Source organism: Solanum dulcamara, chromosome 1, assembly GCF_947179165.1.
Source record: "Solanum dulcamara chromosome 1, daSolDulc1.2, whole genome shotgun sequence".
In the NCBI taxonomy this organism is placed as follows: domain Eukaryota; kingdom Viridiplantae; phylum Streptophyta; class Magnoliopsida; order Solanales; family Solanaceae; genus Solanum; species Solanum dulcamara.
The window spans coordinates 25,572,454-25,590,580 of NC_077237.1; the positions used below are offsets into that span (position 1 = coordinate 25,572,454).

Sequence of the window (18,127 nt, forward strand, 5' to 3'; positions counted from 1 at the left end):
ATCAAGATTTCAAAGTGGGGTTTTGAGATTTTTTCCCCCAAACTTCAAAATTTATGATTTTATTATTTCGAGGCCAATTCTTGCTCAATTTTAATGGATTTTTCAACCATGAATTCCTTGTGACTTGTAGAAACTCATTTTTCAATAAATTTTCAAATTCAACCTTTTTGAAATTTAAGTAATTTTAAGACCATTTTCCCTCGATTTCGAACCCCTGTAATATGGTTATTGTTGGGCTCATTGTAATCTGTATTTTATATTCTTGATAGTGGGAGATCATTTTGGAGTTGGAATTTGAGTGGAGTTCTCCGATTAGAGGAGTTCGTGTACAATTTCGTCTATTGAGATAGGTTTGACTATCAATTTTCAAGATTGGGATCAGGTTATTGAATATCCTTATGTTGTAGACTATGGGATGGGAATCGTATTAAGATTTGGGGGTTGTGAATTATACTATGTTGTCCATGTGGGGGACTTTATTTGTTGTTATGTTTGTTTCGTGAATATGAGATTTTGGAGTGATTGTGTTGTGTACTTGTAATGTTATATCATACTTGTGAAATGAAATACTTGAGTTGAGTTATGAACATATCATACTTGTGAATTGAAAAACTTGAGTTGAGTTATGAACATATAATGCTTGTGAAATGAAATGTCTTGGGATAAGTTCTGAATTGTAAGACCCCATGAGCCGAAAAGTTGGAACTAAGGAGAAAAGTCTCAAAATTTCAAACCCATCCGTATGAATGAGTCCCTCTATGGTTCGTAAGGTTGGGTCGAAGTGTGACCCTTCGAGTAAGAGTTGATGTTTTCTCTTAGGAGAGGTTCTACAACCTTCCAAGATGAGTCGTCCTCGAGAAGAAGGGTTGTAGAAACCCCTCGTCAACCAGAATTCATATGTTTTGTTCAAAGTTTCCCTAAGGACAAGATGATGTCTTGATATAACGACTCATAGAAGTAATGACGGGTCGTGAGAACCACCCGTCCTAAAACTTCAGAGACTAGTATATTTGCAGGTTTTTAGACTTGCAGGACGAGCCTTGAGAATGGACTGTTCATGACACGATGGGTTGTAAACAATGGTGGTTCATAAACTTCAGAGACTATGTTTTTAGGTATTTACTCAGACCTGCAGGATGAGTCATTTAGATGACTCGTTGTTGCCAAGACGGCCTATATACTAGGGTCCGTAGGGTCAATTTTCTAGATTAAATGAGGGGCAACTATTTCTTTTCCAAAGTTTGTTTCAATGAACCTAGACACTTTTATGGCCAAGTTCAAGTCTATAAAAACTCATTTCTTCCAAAATCCCCTCATATTCAATTCATTCTCTCAAAATCTTCCAAGGAAAGAACTTGCAAGCTCTCACAAGATTTCTCTCAAAATTCAAGCTAGGGTTTTCATATTTTTTTAAGGTTCTTCTTCAAATCCTAGTGAATTCAAGCAAGGTATGTGAGGATTGATTCATGGGGTTCCTTTCTCCCATGAAGTCCCAAGGTTTTCTTGAAGTTTCTTTCAATTTCTATTGATTATGAACCCTAGTTTTGATAAATTGCATTTGGCTGATTTAATTCCATTTTTAGATGTTACCAATGATCATTATATGCATGTTTTAATATGAATTGCATGATCGTAAGTTAAATTATGAATACCCATGCATAAAGCTATTTCCAAGTTAAGATTATGAAGTTAAACAGGATTTTCATGAATAAATTAGGAGTTCAATGATCTTCAAGCTAAGTTTTCATGGTTTAAAGTTGAGATTATGATCTTATGATGAAAGTTGTAATGATCATCAAAGTTAAAGATGATTTCTTTGTTAGTTAATCATGAGTTAAATAATTTATAAAGATTGTTTTCAATGAGTTACTGTTGAGATCATGATTTTTAAAGTTAAAGTTGAGATAATGATCAGAGTTAAGATCATTAGATGTTTAAAGATGGTGATAAAGACAATTCTCACCAAAGTTATAAATTCTTATGAATCACAAAGTTAGATGAGCTATTTTTCCTTACTATGTTATGCGTATGTTTTATAAGTTTCCGTTGGGATATTTACTAAGCACCGAGAAGACTTCAAGGTGGGATTTGGTCGGATAACACAGTTGGTTATCCAAGGGAATCCTAGTATCAACCTAAAGTCCCAAACTACGTTGCCCATGTAGGTTGCCTTCATGGCCTAGCTAGTGGATCCACATAGCCGAGTTCAGTTGAGTTATCTTTGGAGTATGCCCTGGCAAGGTAGCCTCCCCTATTTTGATGTAGGAGTCATCGACCTATCTCAATGCAGGAGTCATTGGATTCCATGTAGTAGCTCGCATGGTATTAGTTTTTAGTTAAAGGTTTTATCCCATACAAGTTCAAGTTAAGCTTTAATATATCTAATTATGAGTTTGAAAGTTGACATTTTATGATATGCATTGACCAAGAGATTCTTATATTTTAAATTTCTTCATAGCTATAATCATGCTCATTATGATTGGTCATACATCTTATGGCATATTGATTATGCTCTATTACTTATCATGCATACCTCACATACTTAGTATATTCAAACATACTAACTCATAGTTTGCCTACATTATCTCATAATGTAGGAACAAACGACACTCTCGACTACGCCACTCATGGCTAGTGTTTCCTTTAGATTTTGAAGAAGTTGGTGAGTCCTAATTCAACCAAGGACAAGTCTTTTATTCATGTTACTATTGCTTCAATATTTCTTCTATTGCTTGGGTGAGCTAGGAGCTTATCCTAATCCCCCGTCGAAGGTTAAACTAGAGGCATGTCTAGATGATTATTGGTGAAGTCCGGTTTGGACGTTTATAGAGTTGGGTTCCCTTAAGTCCCGTACCCCACTTATGATTACTTTAGTGTATCTTTATATTGTTTTTTACTTTATGTATGCAATGAATACTAAGATGACTTATGGTTGGCCCCCTCACATCCCGATCACCGTGTTACGACTAGGCCCTAGGTCGGGTCCTAAAAAACTTGGTATGCAATAAATGCTATGATGGCTTTAGTTTGTAATTTTTAGAATATGCCTCCACAAAGATACCCGTTAGAAAGAACGTGGTTGAAGAGGAGAAAAAAGCTCTGAATAACCCTATGAATGATTAAGTTTCCAATGTCGAGTTCCGAGCGGCCTTTCAAGTACTTGCTTAAGCCATTATGGCTCAAGTGAATCGTGAGGTGGTTGCTCCCATAAATTCAAATGCCACCATAGTTGTAACAAGAGTTCATGACTTTATAAGGATGAATCCTCCAGAGTTTTAGGGTTCTAAAGTTGATGAGGATCCCCAAGAGTTTGTTGATAGTATCCATAAGATCGTTGTGATCATGAGAATTAGCCCAACTGAATGGGAGAAGTTGTCTACGTACCAATTGAGTGGTTTTGCACAAATTTAGTTTGATCAATGGAAAAGTGAGAGGCCTATATAGGCGGAGCCCGTGAATTAGGATGACTTCAAAGAAGTGTTTCTTGATCTCTTCTTCCCACTAGAGTTGAGGGAGGCTAAGGTATAAGAGTTCATTAACATCAAGCAAGGTGGTATGAGTGTGAGAGAGTATGCCCTCAAGGTTTCTCAATTGTCAAAATATGCTCCATTCATGGTCTCCAACTCAAGAGCTTGTATGAGTAAATTTGTATTGTGTGTGTCGGATATGGTTGCAATGGAGTGCAAAATGGCTATGTTAATTTAAGAGAGAGCCAAGGACCGATGATAGTGAATTCTCTCGTGCTATGTCCAAAAGTGGTGAATGTTCTCGTTTTCACCAAAGGTACTCTAGCTAAGGGTCTTCTAATGCTACTACTCTAAAGTTTGACAAAGATAGGGTGCTCAACCCTAAACCTCAAGGAGGTTCTCCCATTGGCCAAGCTACTCCCGCATATAAGAAGTGTGGTAGGGAACCACAAGGGTAAATGCCTAGCTGGGTTAAATATTGCTACCGGTGCGGTAAGTCGGGTCATCGTGCTAAGAAATGTAAGGGTAAAGATATTTGTCCTCAAGGCAAAGTTACTCATGGTGGCCAATTGAAACCAAAGGGTGGTCAATGCAATAATAGGTTCTATACTTTCCATGGTAGGCAAGAGGTGGAGGAGATGCCCGATGTTGTTACCGATATGTTACGGGTCTTGCACGATGATGTGTATGCTTTGCTAGATCTGGGTGCAAATTTATCTATTGTTTCCCCTTATGTGGCCATGAAATTTGATGTTAGTCCCGAGATATTATTAGAGCCTTTCTCCGTTTATACTCCCATAGGTAAGTTGGTTGTGGCTAAAAGAGTCTATAGAGGTTGTCCGGTTATGGTTTTCCATAAAGTTACCTTATGTGATCTAGTTGAGCTTGAGATGACCGATTTTGATATCATTCTTGTAATGGATTGGCTATATACATGTTATGCTTCTATTGATTGTAGAACCCAAGTGATGAAGTTTAAATTCCCAAATGAGCCGGTTCTGGAATGGAAGGGTAGTAACTCAGTGTTTAAGGGTCTATTCATTTCGTGCTCAAAAGATGATTTCCAGGGGTTGTATTTATCATCACTGAGGGTTAGGGATGAGAATTTCGAATCCCCTATCTTAGAGTTGTCCCTATTGTAAATGAGTTTATAGATGTGTTTTTCGATGATTTACCTGGTGTCCCTCCCAAAAGGGAGATTGATTTTGGTATAAACCTTCTTCCGGATGCTCAACCTATCTCTATTCCTCTTTATCACATGTCTCCAGCAGAATTAAAGGAGTTGAAGGATCAATTGAAGGACTTACTGGACAAAGGGTTCATTAGGCCAAGTATTTCTCCATGTGGTGCTCCCGTATTGTTTGTTAGTAAGAAGGATGGTTCACTATGTATGTGGATTGATTACCGATAATTGAATAAGGTAACCATCAAGAATAAGTACCCAATTCTAAGAATAAATGACTTGTTTGATCAATTGCAAGGAGCAAGTTACTTCTCCAAAATAGATCTTCGCTCCAATTATCACCAATTGAGGGTGAGGGTGTGTGACATTCCCAAAATGGCTTTTTTGACAAGGTATGGCCATTAGGAGTTTCTAGTCATATAGTTTGAATTGACCTATCCTCCCACGTCTTTCATGGACTTAATGAATAGGGTGTTTGAGCAATACCTAGATATGTTTGTGATTGTATTCATTGACGGCATTTTGGTTTACCCTCGAAATAAGGAGGAGCATGCAAATCACTTGAGGGTTGTATTGCAAACTCTAAGAGACAAATAGTTATTTGCAAAGTTCAACAAATCTGAGTTTTGGTCAAGGGAGGTGGCTTTCCTTGGTCATATTGTGTTTGGTGAAGGGATTATGGTTGATCCTAAGAAAACCAAAGCTATTAAGAATTTTCCCAAATCATTATCTCCTTTGGATATTAGGAGTTTCTTGGGCTTATTCGGATATTATAGGAGATCTGTGGAAGGATTTTCATCGATCTCATCACCTTTGACTAAGTTGACTCAAAAGAAGGTGAAGTTCCAATGGTCGGAGCATATGAAAAGAATTTTTAAGAGTTGAATGATCGTCTCACTACCGCTCCTATCTTGATCTTACTAGAAGGTTATGATGGTTTTGTGGTATATTGTGATTCTTCAAGGGTTTGTCTTTGTTGTGTATTGATGCAACATGGTAAGGTAATAGCCTATGCTTCTAGGCAACTTAAAGTGCACGAATGGAACTATCCGACCCATGATCTTAAACTAGCGGTGGTTGTGTTTGCCTTGAAGATTTGGAGACACTATCTTTATGGCATCCATATGGATGTGTCCATTGACCATAAGAGTCTACAATACGTGTTTAAGCAAAAAGATTTGAACCTCCGATAAAGGAGAAGGCTTGAGTTGTTGAAGGATTATGATATTAGTATGTTGTATCATCCGGGTAAGGTAAATGTGGTTGCCAATGCACTAAGTAGATTGTCCAGGAATAGTGTGGCACATGTTGAAAAAGATAAGAAAGAATTGGTTAAAGATGTTCATAGATTGACATGTTTAGGTGTGCGTTTGGTCAATTCCAATGACAGAGGTGTTTTTTGTCACAACCCAACCCCATAAGCCGTGACTGGGGTCCGACTTGGACCCCCGTATACATAACTATCAGATGTAACAACAGATAGAAGAACTATACATAAGAACCCCAGTGGGTGATAATATCTTCATATACATATACCCTCTTTCATTTGTCTCATGAGGAGTTACTATTAATCATATCATGAAAGGACGTGCAAGACAACAAGGCTGCCATAGCATATTAACATTTACAATATATCATGTAGACATAGCTGAACAAAACATACATATAAAACCCCCACACACATGTCTACAGACCTCTAAGAGTATCACTGTATCATATAGTGGGACAAGTCCCCCACTGTACCCCTAAATACACGAACATATACATCAAAAAAATAATACCCATAGTTTAGGCTTCGGTACAATAGAGCACTTCCAAAATTTTTGAGTGGAAATCCTAAGCTGAAGGATCCCCAAATCACGTGTCTGTACCTGTGGGCATAAAACGCAGCCCCTCGAAGAGAGGGGTTCAGTACGACATATGTACTGAGTATATAAAGCATAACATATTATAAATAGGATCACATCTGAAATAGAGGTTCAAGAGACAAGTATGATACTCAAGAAAACACTATACCTATGCTCTATGAAGTAAAATCATGAATGCTCATATCAAATATCATATCCATCCTATTATGGACTCGGTGATTCATATAGGATCCATCTTGGGGCCCGGTGCCATCATCACCTCATTATGTTATCACATCATATCATCATATACATATATGCCGAGGAATATACGACCTGATCTATATACATATATATGTCATACTCAGACCTTTAGTGAGGGACTCGGTGAACAATGTAGAGAAACTGAGCATGATAACATACCCGACCCATTCTGGGAAATAGTTTCATAATCAAGTTCATATCATCATATCATCATATACCGTAGCCGTCACTCTAGTAAGTGACTCGGTAACATACCCGGCCCATTATGGAACTTGGTGAATAATGTAGTAAAACTGTGCATGATAATATCCGGCCTGAGACTCAGTGGAAGATATGTTACAGTATACACGAGCAGAGTAGTTAGTAACAATACATAATTTAAATCATTATCTGAGACTTAATGAAGTAACCAAGTGAACCATCATTTGAAGATCAGGGTAGGAATTATCTGAAGTATCCTCTAAATGTCACTTGGGATCATATCAAACGGAGCCTCAGGAATCATAGACATGAAAATGCTAAATAACTTATGGAATAACATACATTTGTCATCATAGAGTCTTTAGGGATAGGAGCTTATACATCCTATTATTATTCAACATATAGAAGACTCGAGGGTAGTAGCTCAACTACCTTAAGAGTTTTCACATTCAAATGTGAATAAGAGTCATAGATCATGTCCAGAACCTATGGATGGAATTAGCCCCAAATTTCATATCACACAGCACTTATCTCTAAGACATTCCAAAAGAAAGGAAGGGATGGGCTTTAAATACTTACTACTTTTCATCACATAACAGACTTGAGAGGCAATAACTCAATTATTGCGGGAGTTCTAACATCAAGATGTGGGTAAGAGTTATGAATCATACTAGGAGATTTATGAATGGAACTATCCCTACCTTTCATATACAAACCACTTATGGCTAAGACATGCCAAGAGAAAAGAAGGATAGCTTTACATACCTTTGGTAGACCAACCGCAACCAAGCCTGCTTCATTACTCCTTTAACCTATTTAACACGAAGATAACATTATCATTAATAACCTTCGACTTTCCAACTTCTAAATCTACAATCAATTACCCTTAGGAATCACTTCCCTATTCACGCTTCTCGACTAGTATGTCGACTAGTTAAGAAGTTATCAGAAATTGAGCAGCTTGTCCCCGATAACTTGCCCCATTCAAACTTTCATTTAACCTCCAATTAACTCAGCCATACCAAACAAAAATCACCACCCATATATAATAAAACTACTTCAACACTATTCAAAATAAGTTCCAAACAGCCCGCTCAAACCACGATACCAAAATACATTTTTTGTCTTTATTTCATAAAATCATAATCATACGGAAAGGGGTATAACATGGCTGCGAACAGCAGACCTATACTCATCTGTATCTATATTTTCAGCCCTTCAACATGTACAATTTACCTTTAAATACAATATCATAATAACGATGATACTAGTCAAACTTTAAGCCAACTAGAATGGCTTCAAAACAGTCCCTACACGATTTTCCACACCCTTTAGCAGTAACATGTATATTTTCACGTTTCAAATCCATATTTACACATCCATAACATGCTTAAACCTTTACTCAAACGTGGCAAAAGATAATCAAGCCATACCTTAACAAATAAGCTTCCGAAACTTATTGATAGTTGGTGGACTTCTCGTTGGACTTTCTAGCTTCCCCAAGGCTTAATTTGCATTGGTAAACACCTCCAATTAGTCGAATAATTCCTTAGATAATTAATTTATGGAGCAACACTCGAAGCTCTCACTTGAGTCAGCCATGGCCGTAACCCTATTCTCTCTTTCTCTCTAGTTTTGTCTAAGTTTTCTCTAAGTTTAAGTGCAGAAATAGGATGAACTAAGACTTAGTTCTTAGTCATTCTTGACTTTTATAACTCACCTTTGAAGGTGAAACATAGAATCCCCTAAGGGTGACACGTGTCCATCCCGTACACGTGTTCAACCCTAAGGGTAACACATGTCCAACTCCCATAGGGCCACCTCCTCCATGCTCCAATCAGCTACTGCCATGTGTCTTGGTGGGGCCCACTTTCTAAGTAGGTGCATCACCTACTTGTACTAGGTACATCACCTACTTTCCCTTTTTCGTAGGTTCATAATCTCGTCTCACTTTAAGAACCTATGTAATCTTTGCTACTTAAGCTCGACATGTACTCAAGTAGCTTGATTTTTTACAACATCCACATCGGTAGCTTATGCAAGTAGGTCAATTACCACGACTCATTACTTGGCCTCCAATTCCTTTTAAATCCTTCCAACCCTATTTCCAACCATTACTACTCACATAGAGCTAGCTTATGCATACTTTGGGGTGTTGCATCCTCCTCCTTCCTTAGACTTATTCGATAACATCATGGGAAACATGAATCATATGGTAGATTTAGAGAAGCTAAACAAATGTTCCCATGTACCAAAAGTGCGGGGTATAACATACTTCCCCCCTTTAAAACATTCATCCTCAAATGTTAACTAGTCTCATAAGGTCTTACGAGGACTTCGGGGATTCTCTATAACAATTGTCCTCCATAGGCCTCTTATTCATAAATAAAACCAATATAGGAGTTTATATTACCTGTAGACATAGGGACTAAGTACAAACATTTATTTTTTATTTCTTCTTCAGCTTCCCAGGTCATCTCTTTTCTATTTTTATTTTTCCATAATACTTTAATGAAAGCCACGTCCTTATTTCGCAACCTTCTAATCTCTCTATCCAAGATGGAGATAGGTTGTTCCTCGTAGGATAAATCCTCTGTTACGTGGAATTCATCCACGGGGAAGATTATGGAAGGGTCGTTTATACATTTGCAGAACATTGCCATATGAAAAACTAGATGTATTATTTTTAATCAGATGGTAGGACCAACTCATAGGCAACTTTTCCTATGCTACGAATGATCTGATAAGGAACAATGTATCTCGGGCCAGGTTTCCCTTTTTTGTTGAATTTTATTATCCCCTTCATGGGTGACGCTTTCAAGAACACTTAATCTTCAACTTCAAACTTTAAATATCGATGTCAATTATCTGTGTATGACTTCTGTCGACTCTGGGCTGCTAATAGTTTCTCCTAAATAAGCTTCACTTTATCCACAGCTTGTTGAACCATGTATGGGCTTATTAGTCATGTTTCACCAATATCAACTCAACCAATAGGTGACCTACACTTCCTACCATATAAAGCCTCACATAGTGCCATTTGAATGCTAGAATGATAGCCATCACTATAAGCAAATTCACTAAGTGGCAAATAGTCATCCCAGCTACTTCTGAAGTCAATAATATAGGCCTACAACATATCTCCTAGTATCTGAATAGTGCGTTCGGCCTGTCCATTAGTCTGAGGATGAAATGTTATACTAGGATTTACTTATGTTCCCAATCCTTCTTGGACTAATTTCCCGAAGTTAGCCGTAAATTGAACTTTTCTATTCGAGATCATAGATATGGAGACTTTGTGAAGGCTTACTATTTCCTTAGTATATAACCTTGCATAGCCCTCGACTGAATACGTAGTCTTAGTTGGAAGGAACTGGGCTAATTTTATCAGCCTATCTACGATAACCCACATGGAATCATACTTTCATAATACGCGAGGTAAGACTATAATGAAGTCCATATTTTGGAATCTTCAGCCTCATGTATTACCTTTTAATTTCTTTTAAAAGACTTTAACAGTCACTCCGCTTTTTAGATCTTAGCCTCAATCCTTAGGGTTGGCTATCTAATAACATCGGAGTTTCCCCCATATAATAACTTCACATAGCTGCTATGTGATCTGTCTATCATTAACTGGTATAATTCTGAAACACTTTGACATATAAGTTCACCATTCTTTAGTAACCAGCTAATTCTGATCGTCTTGCTTGAACCATTTTATAATTCCCTTAGCCCAACTTGTAACAACCTCTAGACACATTATCTCGTATCATTTCTTTATCTTTAATCCAGACTCTTCTATTGCCCTTTAACTCAGACTTTGCTCTTAATCATCTTTCACACGTTATGTTATAATTTCGACATGAATATATAAAGGTGCTCAACTTAGACCCAGAGATACATTAGGGTCATCTCGTTTAACCTTCATTATTTACTTTGCTTCCTCCCCTCTTATATTGCAATCAGTATTGGGGTAGACTTTTGGCCCAACCATGGCCACGTCTTGTTTGCCGTTAGTACTAAGTCTATCCTAGTAATTTGGCTTAATCTATATTTGCAATCCTCTGTAACGTATGGCAATATCCTAACTACATTATTATTATTGAGTCCTTACTCCTGCTACCATGTACTCACTCACTTGGTCTTATTCTTAATGTACCAACATTTGTAGGTTGCATAACCCTTTCGACTCCTATTTATTTACTGCTAGCTTTTAGATCTTGCTAACTTGCTTCAACAAGAGATCTTAGTTGAAGTTTAAGCATCCATATCAAATATATTGCAGTATCAATTGTTTCTATCTTGCACTTGTATTTCTCGTACCCGCTTCCCCCTTTAGGGTGTACTTATACCAATACCCGTTTATACTTTGCTCTATGTCCCTATTTTTAATCTCAAATTCACCTAATCTTTTGTCTAATCCACTTGGTACTGTACCATATCCATATCTTTCTTTATAATTTATAACTTGATTATTTATGTACGAAACCTTGATTAAATCATGAAGCGACGAGACCCTTTCCATATATAGTGCAAAATTCCACTTGATAATATGTATTCGAGTAATGCGACCAATGTAACAACTCATCCAAGGTCACATTTCACTCATTCCCATCAATAGGTAATTAGTACTTGTAATCATTCTAATCTCCCATAGGCAGCACTTATATTTCGACGATAAGTGTCTAAGTTCTCTTGAAATAGTATCTTTATCCCAATCTATACCATCTTTTTCTTTTGAGGAATGTATATTGCACCATCTGTTCCTCAAGCCTACTGTCTTTGTCCCTTAAGGATCTCACTATTTTTGAGGTAAAATCATGTGCACGTAGTACCCTTTTATGCCTCATGCCTTTCTTATCTTATTGTGTATCCAACATAGGCTTCTAACTTGCTCAACAACATACCAAGTTTGCCTCAATAAGGGTTTTACCTTATCACCATGTCGTCATACTACGCCTTTAAGTTTATAACTATACATTCTCCTTTCGTTCCACTCTCGTATTCAATTAATTACATCTATCTTAGGTGCTTCTGTTAGAATTCCCTTATCATTTCTCCCTTTTATGTCTATGTTTTATTCTGCACACGGGGAATCTTATGCTACCTCTATATCATTCGGAACACATTACTTTCACATTATCCTTTTTCTCATTTCCAAAACGTATTCTGTTTATGTATCTTTATTTGTATCATACCAGTATTTTCCTAGCACCCATTCTACCTCATTGCCCATCTTTCTACAGCTTGGTCTTTCGTAGTTCCGCACTTCTAGCATTCGTATCCTCAGCTACACATGTCATGTCTTATTGCTATGCTATTATCTTATTTTCTTCCTATTTCCTCCTTTCAGTTACTCTTTCTTTCCTTGTGCTTGCTATCATTCCCGTTATCATATAACCTTTTACCCTTCTTAGTCAATCTTATCCTTAATATCTCACAAGATGTCTTATTAATACTTCATATCCGTCACAATTCCTTTTTCTCTTGTACTCTTGTCTTAATCACATTGTTACTTCTTTTAACTATAACTCATCACAGTTTATCCATGTGTATCAATTCAGTTGGTGCCTTAATATATCACTCCATCAAGATCTGCCAGTCTTCTCTAAATCATCTCTTAGTATCACAAGTCTACCAATATCGACCTCCTCGTTACTAGTACCATCAATTCAGTAATTAAGTTATTTCTCAAGGTCAGCCATACTCTTAGTTTAGTCATAGCTTATCATTACTATGGGCACGATCTTTAAAGACATATTACAATCCTATATCTCATTCTCTTTTTATTTCTAGGAAAATTTGGGCAAAGTTTCCTGTGTATTTCTTACTATCTCAAACCTGCATGCAGAAAATACAAATAATCCCTCATAGGGCCAACATATATATATTCAAACTAAGGACCGTGTAAAGGGTAGTAGGGCCGTATTTGGGTAAAGATTAAGATATGGCAACAACATCATTGGCTGCTGATATGGTGACATACAAGTAGCAAGGAGAAAGAATAGAAAATCTCTTACGGTAGGAAATAAGGAGACCAAGGAGTACATAAAGGAAGAAAAGAAAGGAGTATGACAAAATAGCATTGGCGCGATCAAGGTCTAGTGTGAAGTCGATATGTAAAGCAAGATAGGCTAGGAAATGAAAAGATTATGTCTATCTTATACAGGTTGTATCAGAATGGTTATGCAACCTATGGATATGTTTATGTTGAGTATAGGGTCAAGTTAAAAGTACATGAGAAAAAGAGCTAGGAGTTTTGGATACATTATAGAGAGATGTCAAGATGGGTTAGACCAAACTACCGAGATGAGGTGAGTACTAAGGGAAAAATAGGACCTAGCCGTGGTTGAACCAATGATCTATCCCGACGTTGAGTGTAAGATAGGGGCAGAGAGGGCAAGGCAAAGCATGAAGACTAGCAAGAATACTCTAAGGTAAATCTTTGGCTAGGTTGAGTGCCTTCGCATATTATTGCAAGGATTGCAATGGAACATGACATGAGGAATTCCTAGGAGGGTGACCCATCCTAGTACTACTCTCGCCCAAGCACTTTTAACTTCGAAATTCTTGTGGGATCTGGTGCGTTAGTGCTTCTATGATCGCACGAGATGGAAGGATTCGAAATTCTTCACCGCTAGTTTGGATCCTTACATCTCGTGCGATCATAGAAGCACTAACGCACCGGATCCCACAAGAATTTTGAAGTTAAAAGTGCTTGGGCGAGAGTAGTACTAGGATGGGTGACCCCCCTGGGAAGTCCTCATGTCACATTCCATTGCAATCCTTGCAATAATGTGCGAAGGCACTCAACCTAGCCAAAGATTTACCTTAGCGTATTCTCTCTAGTCTTCATGCTTTGCCTTGCCCTCTCTCCTCTTATCTTACACTCGACGTCGGGATAGATCATTGGTTCAACCATGGCTAGGTCCTATTTTTCCCTTAGTACTCACCCCATCTCGGTAGTTTGGTCTAACCTATCTTGACATCTCTCTGTAATGTATCCAAAACTCCTAGCTCTTTTTCTAATGTACTTTTCACTTGACCCTATACTCAACATAAACATATCCATAGGTTGCATAACCATTCTGATACAACCTGTATAAGATAGATATAATCTTTTTATTTCTTGGCCCATCTTGCTTTACATATTGACTTCACACTAGACCTTGCTCGCACCAACACTATTTTGTCCTACTCTTTTCTTTTCTTCCTTTACGTACTCCTTGGTCTCCTCATTTCCTACCGTAAGAGATTTTTTATTCTTTCTCCTTGCTACTTGTATGTCACCATATCAGTGGCCAATGATGTTGTTGCCATATCTTAATCTTTACCCAAACACGACCCTACTACCCTTTACACGGTTCTTAGTTTGCTTAATCTTTACCCAAACACATGTTGTTACTAATGATTCTTTCACGGTCTCAGATACTGCGGCTTCTATCTATTTATTGTTGGCCTCAAGCTCCTGCTAACTTGTGCTAATATGGGATCTCGCTTGAAATTTAAGCGTTTCTATCAACATGTGATAGTATCAGTTGATTTTATCTCACGCGTGTATTTCTCTTGTCCACTTCCCCCTTTTAGGGTGTACCCATGTCATCCTCTGTTTACTTTCAACTGTTCATATGCATATGATTCTATTCCAACACATTTGACATACTGCACCATGTCTACACCCTCTATTAACTCATCTATATTTTAGGTTGCCCCTGTAAGAAACCTTAATACAACCATGGGGTGCTTAGAATTCTCGATAAATAGTACACAATCTAGTCCAAGTATTGGTACTCGAGTCATATAACTAATGTAGTAGCTTAGTCGAAGCCATATTTTCTTCATCCCAATCAGTACATCACTAGTTCTTATAATCGTGTCCGATTCTCCATTCGGGGGAACTTATACTCTGATGACACGTGTTTCTAGCTTTGCTATAATACTATCTTCATCCCAGTGAATACCACTTGTTCCTCTTAATGGACTCGCAATGCATCAATGGTCTTGCAGAGCTACCTCCCTCATCCTTGAGAGGTCTTACTATTTTCCATGGTAGAGGTACATATACACAATACCTCTTTCTGCTTTATGCTCTTTCATCCTTATCGGGTACTCAATGCTGACTCCTAATCTTACTCACAATCATATTCTTTAGTTACTTCGTTACTAGGCCCTACGTATTTCCATGATAATCCTCATTATATTCATACTATATTCTGCTCATGGTCAATCCTGGAGGGTAATATTTCTTGACCTTTATTCATGATCCTTACTCTGGACTAATTTCACCTGGTGGAGCAACCATACTTAACCCCCTTATCCTTCCTCATCATTCTCATCCTTAATACCTCGCAGGCAGTCTTAAGACATTCATATCCATCACCATTCTTCTCACCATATCAGTATCGACCTTCTAATTACCACCCATATCACAATTTACTTATTTCCCAAAGTCAGTTGTACTCCTACTCTATTCGGATCTTATCGTTACCGTGGATACAATCTCTCAAGATATACTATAACCTTATATCTCATTCTCTTTTTATTTCAAAAACATTTTGGCAGAGTTTCCTCTATATTCCTTACTATCCCAAACCTGCACTCAGAAAATACCAACAATGCCTCACAGGTCCAACATATATATATTCATATCACTACCATACAGGGCGCCCAATATCAACAACAGTATAAAATAACAAACTTACCTCATATGTCCAACTCGAACTGCACCCGTTATACTTTTCTATCTACTTTTCCCTTCAATCTTCGACTTTACATTTCAATCATATTTTAATCTTCTTACCTTATCCAAAATGCCTCCTTCACACCATTACTTACCTATATACTGGGTAGCTTCCAATTTCATCCGTTATTTTTTTTTTGTCGATGTCGTTCTTCAGCTGAAGCCAAATGTTTGAAAAAGGAATTTCTGTCCTATAGCTAGGCTCTATTGCACGATCTTAGATATGAAAGAAAGGTAACATCCTAAATGCCCTATATCCTCCTGTTTATAGATGTGGTGCACAACACACTAATAAATAAGATTCTACTAGACACGGTCTGTAGACATTCCGAGGAAGGACCGCTCTGATACCACTTCTGTCACGACCCAACCCTGTAGGCCATGACGGGTGCCCGAACTGGGCACTCACATATATCCCTGCTATCTGTAGGTACATCTGTCCCCTATTTAAGTTATAGTACATCAACAGGCAGGATAACATATAAGCCGGCGAGGCTTATCATATGCACAACTGTATATACATGTATATACAACCCACATACATGTCCACAGACCTCTAAGAGTAAGAATAGTAACATAAGGCAGGACAGGGCCCCCGCCATACCCATGACAAATAAATATATACATTGAGGGTTAATACCAAAACTATGCTCTGGCATAATGAAGTGCTTCTAAACTGCTAAGTAAAACTCCTACTCTGACGAATCCTCAAGGTGTGTATCTGTACCTGCGGGCATGAACGCAGCCCCACCGAGAAAGGGGGTCAGTACAACATATGTACTGAGTATGTAAAGCATAGACATCATAAGGAAATTACAGTTGGCGTAGGGATGCAGAGGGCAAGTATAATATTTAACCATTTACCGTACTCGCATCGTATAAAAGAAAGTCTAAATATTACCATCACATACTGTGCCTGGCCCGTTAGGGGACTCGGTGTACCATCTACATCATTCTGTCATCATAAGAACATATATATTATTAGCGCTGTGGAACGTACAACCAAATCCATGTATATTTTAAGTACATGCCAAGAAACGTGTGACCCGATCCGCACATCATATAATAATGCCGAGGAGTGTTTGGTCCGATCCATGTATCATATAGTAATATCGAGGAACATTCGGTCCGATCCACATATCATATAGTAATACTGAGGAATGTTCCGTCCGATCCATATATCATATAATAATACCGAAGAACGTTCGGTCCGATCCACATCATCATATTATATCATTGCATACATATATCATACCCGACCCTTTATGGGACTCGATGTCATTACATTATCATATACCATACCCATTCCTTTATAGGACTCAGTGCCATTATATTATCATATACCATACCCGGCCCTTTATGGGACTCGATGTCATAACCATCATATACCGTACCCATCCCTTTATGGGACTTAGTATCATAATCATCATATACTTTACCCATCCCTTTATAGGACTCGGTGTCATAATCATCATATACCATACCCGACCCTTTATAGGACTCGATGTCATAATCATCATATATCGTACCCAGCCCTTTATGGGACTCAATTTCATAATCATCATATACCGTACCCAGCCCTTTATGGGACTTGGTGTTATAATCATTATATTATCATCTGAGACTCAATAAAACGATCATACTGGACTATCCTTTGAGGTTCATAATGGTACTTATCCCAAGTGCCCTCTAAGTGTCATTAGGGGTCGTATCAACTAGAGTCTCAGGAATCATAGGCATTTATCAAGTAATGCCAAACGGCTTATGAAATCAGAGGCATTGGTCGTCATAGAGTACTTAGGAATAGGAGCTTATCAAAGTAAGGACATGAGTCACTATAGCGTCTGTGAGCATATGGACTTCCACACGCCAATTCTTGTTTTACGTACAGAGGCTCAAGGGTAGTAGCTAAACTACCATAAGAGCATTAACATCAGAAAATGAGTAAGAGACAAGAATCCTATTCGGAACTTAAGAATGAGATTACCCCAGCTTGTATACATATCACTTACTTTTAGGATATGCCAAATGAAAAGAGAGGATAGTTTACATACTTACGACTTTCCATCATATAGAAGCCTTGAGAGGCAATAACTCAACTAGTATAGGAGTTATACCGTCAAGAAGTGAATAAGACTTATGTACCATACTTAGAGTTTTAAGAATAAAATTACTCCTAAATTTCATACACATCACATACTTGTGCTAATACATTCCAAGACTTGAGAGTTGTAGCTCCATTATTATGGAAGTTCTAACATTAGGAAGTTGGTAAGACTCATAAATCCTGCTCGGAGCTTTATGGATGGGATACTCCCCAAAGCTTGCATCATGTGGTACTTATATCAAGAAATGCCAAAAGAAGAGAAAGGATAACTTTACATACTTATGCCAAAAACAGGACACAAGAAAGGAGGTAGCTTCA

General features: G+C 37.8%; 1 pseudogene; it reads left to right on the plus strand.

The window, feature by feature from the left end:
• The first annotated feature begins 13,619 nt into the window (after nucleotides 1-13,619).
• On the plus strand, nucleotides 13,620-13,739 carry LOC129904242 (5S ribosomal RNA; annotated as a pseudogene).
• The last annotated feature ends 4,388 nt before the right edge of the window (nucleotides 13,740-18,127 follow it).